The sequence below is a fragment of the Durio zibethinus genome, chromosome 2 (assembly GCF_047325235.1).
Source record: "Durio zibethinus cultivar Kanyao isolate XHJ-2024 chromosome 2, ASM4732523v1, whole genome shotgun sequence".
In the NCBI taxonomy this organism is placed as follows: domain Eukaryota; kingdom Viridiplantae; phylum Streptophyta; class Magnoliopsida; order Malvales; family Malvaceae; genus Durio; species Durio zibethinus.
The window spans coordinates 40,110,226-40,122,255 of NC_143163.1; the positions used below are offsets into that span (position 1 = coordinate 40,110,226).

Sequence of the window (12,030 nt, forward strand, 5' to 3'; positions counted from 1 at the left end):
TCTCACTAATTTTTGAAATATTAATAAATTAATATTATTTTATTTCAAATAAGTTTGTACGTTGAGGACCAATTATTTTATGATAAAATGAAAGAAAAAAATGATTTAATTTCAAATAAGCTTGTATATTAAAAACAATTGTTTTATGACAAAACGAAATGTAATAATGATTTGAAATAGATAATTGTTGAAATGACAATAATTATTTGAATTGGTTTGGTAAACTGATTTATTTTTTAAATATCTTATTTATTAATTTTTAAATATTAATAAAGTAGTAATATTTTATTTTGGATAAACTTTTATGAACTAAAACAAAAATTTTATGACAAAGTAAAAGTTAATAATGATTTTAAATAGATAATTATTCAAATAATCATAACTATTTGAACTTATTTAGTATACAGATTTATTTTTCAAATCTTATGCTTATTAATTTTTTGAATGTTAATAAATTAGTATTATTTTATTTCGAATAAGCTTGTATATACTGAAATGATTATTTATGACTAAACAAAAAGTCGAAATGATTTGAAATAGATAAATATTCTAATAGTCTTAACTATTTGGACTAATTAGGGAAACACATTTATTTTTTAAAATCTCTTATTAATTTTTGAAATATAATTAAATTAGTATTACTTTTTGTTCGAATAAGCTTGTATGATCAGAAATAATTATTTTTTGACAAAAAAAAATCGTAATGATTTAAGATTGATAATTATTCAAATAGTTATAACTATTTGAATGGGTTCGAACATGAGCTTAATTTTTAAATTTTTTTCTAAATAATTTGTGAAATATTAAAAAATTAGTATTATTTTATTTCGAATAAGTTTGTATGAATTGAAACAATTGTTTAGGAGCTTTAATTTTTAAATATCTTTCTAAATAAATTTTGAAATATTAAAAAATTAGTATTATTTTATTTCAAAAATTTTTTTATGAATTGAAACAATTGTTTTATGATAAAAGAAAAGGTCAAAATAAATTTAAATAAATAATTATTTAAATATTCATATTTAGTTGAACATGTTCAATAAACAGATTTATTTTTTCATATATCTTGCTTATTGGCTTTTTGAATGTTAATAAATTAATATTTTATTGTAAATAAGTTTTTATTAACTAAAATAATTGTTTTATGACTAAACAAAATGTTATAATGATTTGAAATAAATCATTGTTTTAATAGTCTTAACTATTTGAATTGGTTCAACAAACACATTTTATTTTTTAAATCTGTTACGTATTAATTTTTGAAATATTATTAAATTAGTATTATTTTAATTCATATAAACTTATAGAAAAGAAACAATTATTTTATGAGAAAATAAAGATCATAGCTGTCTCTCATCTTGTTTCCAATTTTTGCAAGGTAGCTCTTCCCATTTTGCTCATTTTATTTCTAGGTTTTAATCTAATTCTACCATTCCAAACGAATATGTTGATGCATTTTAATTTAACCAGCATGCCACTATGTCTATGTGTATTTAACCTACCGGAAAAGCATCTTGTTTCTGTGCGTGCATGTGGGTTATGTGCTGATATGGATACTACATATGGCAAACTTTGCTGCCTTTCTTCTTCATATTTCAGTTAGTTTTCCGAATGATCATTTTCCACCATTTGCATACAAACTAGCATGACTAGGTGTGTCTTATGTGATAGTTTCAAATTTATCAGTAAGTAAGAGGAATTTCAAGTTCATGAACCAACTGCTAAACTCTTGTTGGGTAGAATTTACTCACACATGGTTCACAACTAAAACCTGAAATTCTCAAATACCTGCTATCATAGAATGAACTCTATTAAGGGAAGAAAAAAAGGGAAATAGAGAGACTGTTATTTTAAAGAAAATGATATTCTGTAAGTTCTCAATATGTTTTATTACCATTTTCAATTTTATTAAGGTTTCCATTTTAAAATAATTGCCTTGAGAAGTTGAAATATTCTAAAATGACAAATTTAATCTTGATATATTTGATAGTTAATGTTTGTCAATATATTATTCTTGATAGACTGTCTGATTTATCTACTTAAAAAATGGCTTATCTTTGTTTCAGAGGCTTTGTGATAATGATCCTGGAGTTATGGGTGCAACCCTTTGTCCACTTCTTGACCTTATAACTATAGATGTTAATTCTTAGGAAGATTTGGTCCTCAGCTTTGTAAGCATTCTTAAACAAGTAGCTGAACGCAGACTACCAAAGGCTTATGATTACCATCAGATGCCAGCTCCATTTATTCAGGTAATGTCTATTTTAGGTTTAACTTGAGATTTTAGTAGCTTAATAATTTTCCAATTGAAAATGTAGGACATATGACAATCATAGTTGCATATGGGTGATCAAATTGCTGAAAATTATGGTTTTGCTTGGAAGTAGTGACAAACAAGCACGTGAAAACATGTATACTGTAGTGGGAGACATATTCAGAAAATGTGATTCATCAAGTAATATAGGAAATGCTGTACTTTATGAGTGCATATGCTGTGTTTCGTCTACATTTCCCAATCCCAAGTTATTAGAGTCTGCAGCCGATGTTAGATGAAGATTTTTAAAGGTGTACCTCCTTTGCCTGCTTTGTGGAAGTTCAGAGTCCTTATAGTTGAGGAGCATTATGAGTTTTTTTGCCATATTTGGTGAATCATGCCAGCTCCTGTTTTTGTTGGCATAGTGACAGTCATAACCTAAAATGCATGGGCATTGATGCTCTTGGCCGATTGATAAAGATAAATCCAGAGATTGCTGAGCAACATCAACTGGCTGTGATTGATTGCTTAGAGGTAAAAAGTTTTTTTACTTTAAATTCTGGACATGGTAGCTAGTCTTCATTTCATTTTTTTTACTTTTTATGTTATTTACTAACATCGGGATACTTTAATATGATTAAACTTATAGAGGCTGAGATATATTTATCTATTTTGTAAGTGCTTGTGCTATATGGTCTGGTTTAAGGTTACCTGGTTCTGTTAAATGATGCGGTTATGTATGTTATAGCAGAACAGTTGTGTTTAGTGTAAATTCCTTGTGCGTCTATGCCATGCAATTGTCGTTCGTCCATTACAATTATTTACATGACTGCATGACACAGGACCCAGATGACACTTGGAAGAGAAAAACCTTTAAACTACGGTACAAAATGACCAAGTCTACAAATGTGGAGGTTATTGTTGATCGCATGATTGATTACATGATTAGCATTAATGATGATCATCATAAAACTGAAATCCCATCTCGATGTGTTGAACTTGCAGAGCAATTTGCACCTAGCAATCAGTGGTTCATCCAGGTAAAATTTTGCCTTCCACTGGCCAATTAAGTTTCCTAGCTTAGAATGCTAGCGATTCCTGATAATTTGACTCCGCAGACCATGAATAAAGTGTTTGAGAATGCGGGAGATCTGGTGAATATTAAGGTAGCACATAATTTGATGCGGTTGATTGCCGAGGGATTTGGAGAGGATGATGATACTGCAGATAGTCAACTGAGATCATCTGCTGGAAGTTATTTTGATGATTGCTTTTTGCACGTGCGTGTACAGCCCATATAGTGTTGCTGTATGTCAAATGCATGCATCTAATGAATTAACTAAATATTTAACGTTGTGCATCTTCTTTGACCTTCTTTATCGATATCTTTATTAATGTCATTTCAGTTTGAGTCTGAAAAAAGAAAACCACTCTTGAAAGCTTGAAACCTCAGATTTTTAATACTTGTGCCTTGTCTATTTTGTTAATGACATGAATATGAATTTCTTATCGAAACCTGCAGTCACTTTTTAACAAACGAGAATTAATGCACCTACTTCAATAAATTTGGAAGTCAAGTGTAGCCAAAGAAAATCTGTTACTTTTTTACTGTTCAAAAGTGAGACTAGCTGAAATCAAAATGTTTAGTGGGTAAATGATGCGTATGAGATAATACAAAGGCTTGTGTAACAGGTCTAGCTTTAATGAGATATGCCATGGCAATGAGTTTTATGAACCTATGAGTAAATTGGGATTTAACAATCAGTTGGCACATTATGTGGACTTTGATAATTGTATAGAAAAATATTGGAGCTTTAAGTCTAGATCTTGAGAAAGGATGCAGCAATTGGGTTGAATTTGATCAGAGGGCAATTTGACTGGAAGCTAAGTTTGGAAGTGGAAATCTATCGCAAATATTAATTAGCTGAACATATGTTTTGGATGTTCAGTGCGAATTCAAATTGTAAAATGTTATGGTGCATTTATAGTCTCATGTGTGAAATATTCTGCCATAGGGCTGAAGTCAGAAATATACTACTCTGTACAATACACATCCATTATTCTTTATCTGATTGATGATTGATGTGTTTTTACCGTTTTTTGTGTATGCTTCACAGCTATCCTTCAAAAGCGACTTTTTTTTGTGCATCTTCACCCTTCTGTATTTTAGTTTTACTCTTTTTTATGGTCCTTTCTTTTTGTTTTTCATATTCTTAAGTTGGAATGATTATTTTTTTTCGGGGCAGGTGGAGTCATACTTTCACATTCTTGGTGAACCAAAGTTGCCATCTGTTTTTCTTCAAGTATGTTCCATTGTATCAAGTATCCTTTCTAACTTTTGTTCCTTGCATGTTTGCAGTACTAAAATCTTGATTTTGAGTTCTGATTGCAGGTAATTTGTTGGGTCTTGGGGGAATATGGAGCAGCTGATGGAAAGTTCTCTGCTTCCTACATTACTGGGAAGTTATGTGATGTGGCAGAGGCATATTCTAATGATGAGACTGTTAAGGTATCAACTAATATGAATTAATGATGCTAAAACCAGTTATTTCAACTTCTTGATGCAGTTAAACAAGATGTTTGTATGTTGAAAATTCTCATAGTTATCTGAAAATATCATGTTATAATATTATATTTTCCACTCAACATCTGCAAATGTGTTGATCTCTCTCTTATTTTTGAAGGCATATGCAGTTACAGCTCTCCTGAAAATATATGCATTTGAAGTAGAGGCCGGGAGGAAAGTAGATATGCTGCGTGAGGTTGGTTTCCAAGCACTTGAGGACAAATTAATTATATTCGAATGCATGGTCATTTCTGTTATTGATGTGGTTCAATATTTGCATCATTGTTAATTTTGTGTTAGATTGCATAATTTTAGCCAACATTCTGAAAATAAATTAAAGTAGCTGTGTTTACTTTTCACGCATCTCATTTGTGCTGATCAACATGCTTTGAAGCTAGATCTTAGATTTGTTAAGTTTGGTAATAAGATTATAGTTTTCAACTAAGGAAAAGCTTGGCTTTGGGTTGTTTGGTTGCCTAAAAACAAAAAATTTTAGTGCTGTAATTCTCTCAACGGTAGCTAGCAAGGACTTTTAAAGGAATTAAGAGTAAGTTGTCTTACTAGGTTGAAGTGTATCCAATGAACTAAAATATATTACACATGTATAGACTGCTTGGAACTCCATTTCTTGGGAGAGAAATGACTTGGAATAAGAAAAATATAGAAAATAATGAAATTTTGACGCTGGTTACAACCAAATATAAGACACATTTTCTTTTCATACGATATGGCAATGAAGAAAATAAATCTAAAAATGACATGGAATAAGAAAAATATAGAGATTAAGAAAAGTTTGACCTGGTTACAACAAAAAATAAGACATATTATCTGTTCATATGGTTTGGCTTAGGTGGTGTCAGATTGGAAGTTTGTGTTTGCATTATCTCATTGAATTATTAGTGAACTTCTTTCCCTTAGCAGAAGCCATAGTTCAGAGAAGAGGTTTTGTTGTTTAAAACTTCTAATTTCTCTCTCTGGGTTACATTTTACTAGAAAGGAAGAAAGTAGAAGTTATAATTAAGGCACCATTTACTAGGTCGTTCTGATGTTGAGATAATGATTGATGTGAAATGAGGTTATGGTTCTCAAAGCAAAAGATTTGATTATAGAGAAATGTGTCAATACGATCCGCTTTGCAGATTCCTCAAGTGGTCAAAATTAAGTATGGTAGGGTAATGAGTATTCTGGCACCAGGTTGGGCAAGGGAGTGAGAACATTGTCCGCAGCAACAAGCTTTTAATGCCTTTTATTTAGGAATAAGAATTACAAGGTGGAGATCAGCGGTTAGTGATGCCAATTGTGCAGTACATAGGTAGGGTAGGGATGGGTGCAAATGTCTGGTAAATGGATAATGATGGAACTGCTAGTGACATAATTAATATTTGAAATGGGAATTTCTTTTTAATGGTTCTAACTCTGCTAAAAGCTATATTTATTTTGATGAAAGGCCCTGTTATAGATGCCTGAACATACAATGTTTGTGGACTGATATCTCTTTCCTCTCTTGCAGTGTCAAGCTTTAATGGAAGAATTATTGGCCTCTCACTCAACAGATTTGCAGCAACGTGCCTATGAACTGCAAGAAGTAATTGGTCTTGATGCAAATGCTGTTGAGCGTATTATTCCGTCGGATGCAAGTTGTGAAGATATTGAGGTGCTTTTTAATTGCATTCCACGTTTAATATGGTTTTGAATGTACAGGTTCTCATTTTGTGTGATATCTCTGATGTCACCTGATTCAATTTCCCTGATATCTTGTTTTTAACTTATGTGCCTTTCTAGTTTGAGCCCCAAATTCTCTGAAAGTCATATTTGTATGAAACTTTTATCCTTAAAAGTTGATTGCATCCTCTTTGGTTAGTTACATATTGAAGCTTCCGTGACCTAAAACTCAGTTTGATAAAAATTCTATGACTTAAACCGATCCGTTCCATTTTGATATCTGCACTTCATTTAGTTTATCAATTAAGCATTATCCCTCCTCGCTTCTCCAATATGAGGTGGTACTTCTTTTGATTGTAAATTTTGCTACAAAGAAAGACTAATGACATCACCTCCTTTATCTGTTGTGTTATCCTGCATGGGATTGATTTACAAGGATGTTGGATTTTCTTGTTGAACATTTCCAATAGTTGTTCATTTCAGAAAAGGCACTGCATTGGTGTTGGCTCTTCTACGAGTGAGATAATGTTTTTACAAGTAGGTTGGCTTTAAAATTACTTCCATTTTGAAAATGTACTATTTTTGTGACAGAACTGATCCACTTAAGTTTTGTTAAATTTTCTTTGCTTTGGGAGTTCATATAATTATCTTAACCATTTGACATGTAAGTCAATTTATCTGTATATGCTGTGGTGAAAGTTTTTGGGAGCTTCACAAGATTATGACACATTATCTGTGCTAGGTTCATTAATTGACGTCTAAATCCCTAGCTTTCTACAGAAGCCTGGGTCCATTTGTTTTACAGGTTAAGATCATTAGCAATTAATGCGTATGTTGGCTATTTGTCCTATTAGTCCTTCTGTGTTCTGTCAACCTCACCATGGTGGAACATTGTTTGTTAATTTATACTATATCTTTTAATGCGAGAGAACAATCATTATTAGTTCTCCTTGCAGGTTAATAAAGGTCTTTCATTCCTTAATTGTTATATGCAAGAGTCGATAGAAAAAGGTGCTCAGCCCTATATTCCTGAGAGTCAAAGCTCTGGAATGTTAAATATATGCAACTTTAGGAACCAAGGCCACCATGAAGCTTCATCAGAGTCTCAGGTTTGAGGCATATGAGCTTCCAGTACCAACAGTGCTATCTAGGATTCCTCCGGTATCAGTTGTTTCAGCTGAACTTGTCCCAGTTCCTGAGCCAATATATCCTAGGGAGAGCTAACAGACGCCTTTGCCATCCATGTCATCAGATGCCGGGTCGTCAGAGCTCAAGCTGCGAGTAGATGGAGTCCAAAAGAAGTGGGGTAGACCAACATACTCTCCTGCAACATCTACCTCAAATTCCACATCGCAGAAAACAGTTAATGGGATCACACAAGTTGACGGGGCAAGTACCGCAAATTCCAGGACACTTGAAACCTATGATTCAAGGAAACCGCAAGTTGAAATTTCTCAAGAAAAGCAGAAACTTGCTGCTTCACTGTTTGGAGGTTCATCAAAAATGGAAAAGAGGCCAGCTACTGGTCATAAGATTTCAAAGGCAAGCAGCCACACGGTGTTGAAGTCTCATGTGCCAAAGTCTACTATGGAAGTTGCATCAGAGAAGACAGCTACTGTTTCAACAGCCCCGGACATGCTTGATTTGGGGGAAGCAACTGTTGCAAGTACTGCTCCTTCGGTAGATCCATTTTAAACAATTGGAGTGTCTTGACACAACTCACGTTGTTTCAGCTGTAAATGATATGGTTCGACTGCTGCTTCCAAATCACCTGATGTAATGCATTGTACGTAGAGACACCTACTGGCATACACAATAAAGATGACGGTGATCATTTATCTGGCTTGTCAAATCGTTCGATGCCAAACATGCCTTGTGGTACTACAGCCACGCAACCAATGCAAAGTAGCAAGGGTCCCGACCCTCAAGATTCATTGGAAAAGAAAGCACTGGTTAGGCGGATGGGTGTGACTCCATCGAGTCAGAATCCAAACATGTTTAAAGATCTACTTGGATGAAGTATATTTCTAGGATTTAGAGGTACCAAATTTTGGTCGGTTCCATACAGCTGGGCAGTCGATATGTAGGTAGACTTGCAAGCTATGTGCTATTATGAGCAGCTAAGCAGAGAATACATATAAATTTGGTTCAGCCACGTGGAATGGGGTTTAGGATTCAGGTTGGTAGGGGTCTGTAGTTGTTGGAGACTAGAGGTATTTTTTTTCTTTAAATTTTACGTAGAGAAGAGCACAAACACCGGTATTCTCTTAATTGATTTGCCGGTAGGGCCTTTCGTGGCTGTTCCAATTGTCTGGTTTATATGGGTCATGTATACGCCCAAAGGAGGAGGATTTTGCCAAGCACGCTTGCGCGCTTTTGCATCGTATGATGTTTGAGTCTCTTGTTTTTATAATAATGCTGTATAAATAGTAGTATAATAAATTGGTCGCCTTTTTTTTTTGTTTTTTTCCATCGTAATTTTTCTTGAAGACATAAATATGTTCATAAATCTGTCCCAGTTGGAGAGTGCTGAGGAAAGGTTATTGTTTATTTCATTTGAACTTACGAGGAGTTTGAATGCAGGAGTAAGGTAATGGATGCGGTGCACAATCTGTCAACAGCAAAGATGGCTGAGAGCCTGAGATCCAGTGCTTAAGGGGCCTGCTGGAATGGTAAGAAATGAACTCATGAAAGTTCTCTATTACAAAGTTACTTAGTAGGCGACTATAACACTTTTATCTTTTTCAGTCCATATTCATGTTTTTACCATCATTTTTGTGCTTAAAGTATGAAGAAAGCAAGGTATGCCATCAAAGTAGTTATGAAAAATTTTGTGGACAGTTTTCAAATGAAGTAGAACTGTGTGTTATTGGGGTTTATGGACTTGGTTTGCAGTTTGGCTGAAACTATGCGTTATGGTCAACCTTGTTGATTTTGCTTTGTTCTAGTTTATGGATAAGAAATTGGTAAGTCATAGAAGTCTTATTATATCCAATTTTGTTTAGAGGCTGAAGAACAGAATCGCCTCATCCTTGAGCTACTTAAAAATAAAACACAAGGAGTCTAGGGCATGACAAATGCCATTAAGAAGGTATGTATTTCTCATTATGAATATTTGCTCTCTTTTCCAAAGGAATGTATTTGTTGAAGTATGGGGTTGAAGCCATTTGTTTGATAGGTAATTATTTAATTTGGGAAAATCTTAATCTCGATTGACCTAATGCTACTTTTGCAGTTATAAGGTGGCATTTTAAGGCCTTACGGGGAACATAAAATTTCCGGCTTTTAATGATCTGCAATAGGTCGGCTAAAGTAGCGATTGATTTGTGATCGAAGAAAGGCAAAGCTGGGGGGAATTGCACCATAAAAAAAAAAGAGAGAAAGCTGGGGTAGATGACCGGGCAGCCGGGCGAGTGGGGCAGGTGACCTCTTACAAGTTTCATCTATCAGATTCTACATGATACTAAGCATTATTTTGGTTGTTTAATTTTTTCCTAAAATATATATGTATTACTTTATTAGAATGTTACCATATTGTGGAAGAATGTGGATTTCTCTGATTCTATAAGAACTAAAATTGCAGTGAGCACTACTAGCTGTTCCTGGATGCTGCGGTCCTTAAAATTTTATATATTCGCTTTGTTTATTTTTTTTGGCTTGTGTAAAATTCCCAAATATATGTAGTTTTTTTATGATAAGGAAACTCACTGCCATTATTTCTTCATATTTTTCGTCCTGATTCTTTATGGTCACTTCAGAAGATACACGTGTAAGTCACACTTTGTATGCCGTGTTCGGTACCCTGATGCAGACGTCTAAACTTCAAGTGACCAAGTTGTGCCAACAGTTGTGGACGACAGATTGGCTGACTGGAAAGAAGGTAAAAACGTGTTTCGAAAAATATTTAATATTTCCTCTGCACACATCTTGTTTTCAAGATGTGTGCAGAGCAGGGACCGGTCAGCTTTTTTTGCTCTTTGTTGTTAACATGCATTCATTCTATCAGATCTCAAGTCAGACGATTATTTTGCACATTTTTAATTTTTTTATTTTTAACTGATTTTTTCTTTTCCTTGGCGTCCGACAGAGTCTGAAATAAAACTGGCAAAAAAATGGAAAGATATGCTTTTAGCTGATGATAAGATATGGGATCAGAATCGATTTAATGAACTTGTACGTAGGCAGACAGGGCCAGCCGTCGATGATGATAGTCGACTTTTTTATTCTTTTGATGGAAATCTGAAGCTGGGAATTCTGGCAGAGTATATTTTATGGTGGACACTTAGTTTGGTCAAGTAGGATCCATATATGCTAGTTCTTAGTGATTTTGATATGGTCTCATTCGGTTTTTTTTTTATTTTTACTGATGGTACAGTTTCTTCACTTATATATCTTTACATGTTTATGCTGTCAAACTTTAATTATCTTTCTTATACCTGTTAATAAATAGGCTTTTATATGTTATACACCAAGCTTGTCCTAAGCCTTAATGCTATTGGCAGGCCATGACAGAACAATTTAAACTGGAGCCATATGCATTGCAAACCACGTTCCAATATGCTGGCACTGAAAGGAAGCGTCATCAACCGTGGGAGGCTATGGTTTTTTATGATCTTCCAGCGTACTATGATGCACCAGGTAATTTTGTGCCAGTTATTTTCTAGACGTGAAGTTAAGAGCTATATTAGTATTATAAATGTTCTACACCAACTATAAAGCATCAGGCATTTCTGTGCAAGCTGTTCTGTAGATTTGATGTTAGGACCATATCATCTCCTAAATGCTCTATAACTTTAGTTTTGAGGTATAAAGATTTGGGTGTGAGAAACTGGGGTTGCGGTTTTGGGGGTCTTTGGGTTTAGGCGTTCGGGGGGTTTTGGGTTTGGGGTTTGGGTTTTAGGGTTTTAGGGTTCGGGATTTGGGGTCGGGGGTTAGGTTTGGGGTTAGGGGTTTTGGGTTTGGGGTTTTGGGTTAGGGGGTTAGGTTTAGGGTTTAGGGTTTAGGGTTTTAGGGTTTTAGGGTTTTAGGGTTTAGGGTTGGGGGTTTGGGGGTTTGGGGGTTAGGGTTGGGGGTTAGGGTTTGGGGGTTTAGGGTTGGGGGTTGGGGGTTGGGGGTTGGGGGTTGGGGTTGGGGGTTGGGGTTTGGGGTTTGGGGTTTGGGGTTTGGGGTTTGGGGGTTGGGGGGTTGGGGGGTTGGGGCTTGGGGCTTGGGGGTTTAGGGTTTAGGGTTTAGGGTTTTTAGGGTTTAGGGTTTAGGGTTTTTAGGGTTTAGGGTTTTTAGGGTTTTTAGGGTTTAGGGTTTTTAGGGTTTAGGGTTTAGGGTTTAGGGTTTAGGGTTTTTAGGGTTTTAGGGTTTAGGGTTTAGGGTTTAGGGTTTAGGGTTTAGGGTTTAGGGTTTAGGGTTTAGGGTTTAGGGTTTAGGGTTTAGGGTTTAGGGTTTAGGGTTTAGGGTTTAGGGTTTAGGGTTTAGGGTTTAGGGTTTAGGGTTTAGGGTTTAGGGTTTAGGGTTTAGGGTTTAGGGTTTAGGGTTTAGGGTTTAGGGTTTAGGG

The 12,030-nt window shown here is 34.7% G+C and overlaps 1 pseudogene; it reads left to right on the forward strand.

Moving 5' to 3' along the window:
* The first annotated feature begins 747 nt into the window (after nucleotides 1–747).
* LOC111304184 (AP-4 complex subunit epsilon-like) lies at nucleotides 748–8,980 on the forward strand (annotated as a pseudogene).
* Nucleotides 8,981–12,030: the final 3,050 nt, after the last annotated feature.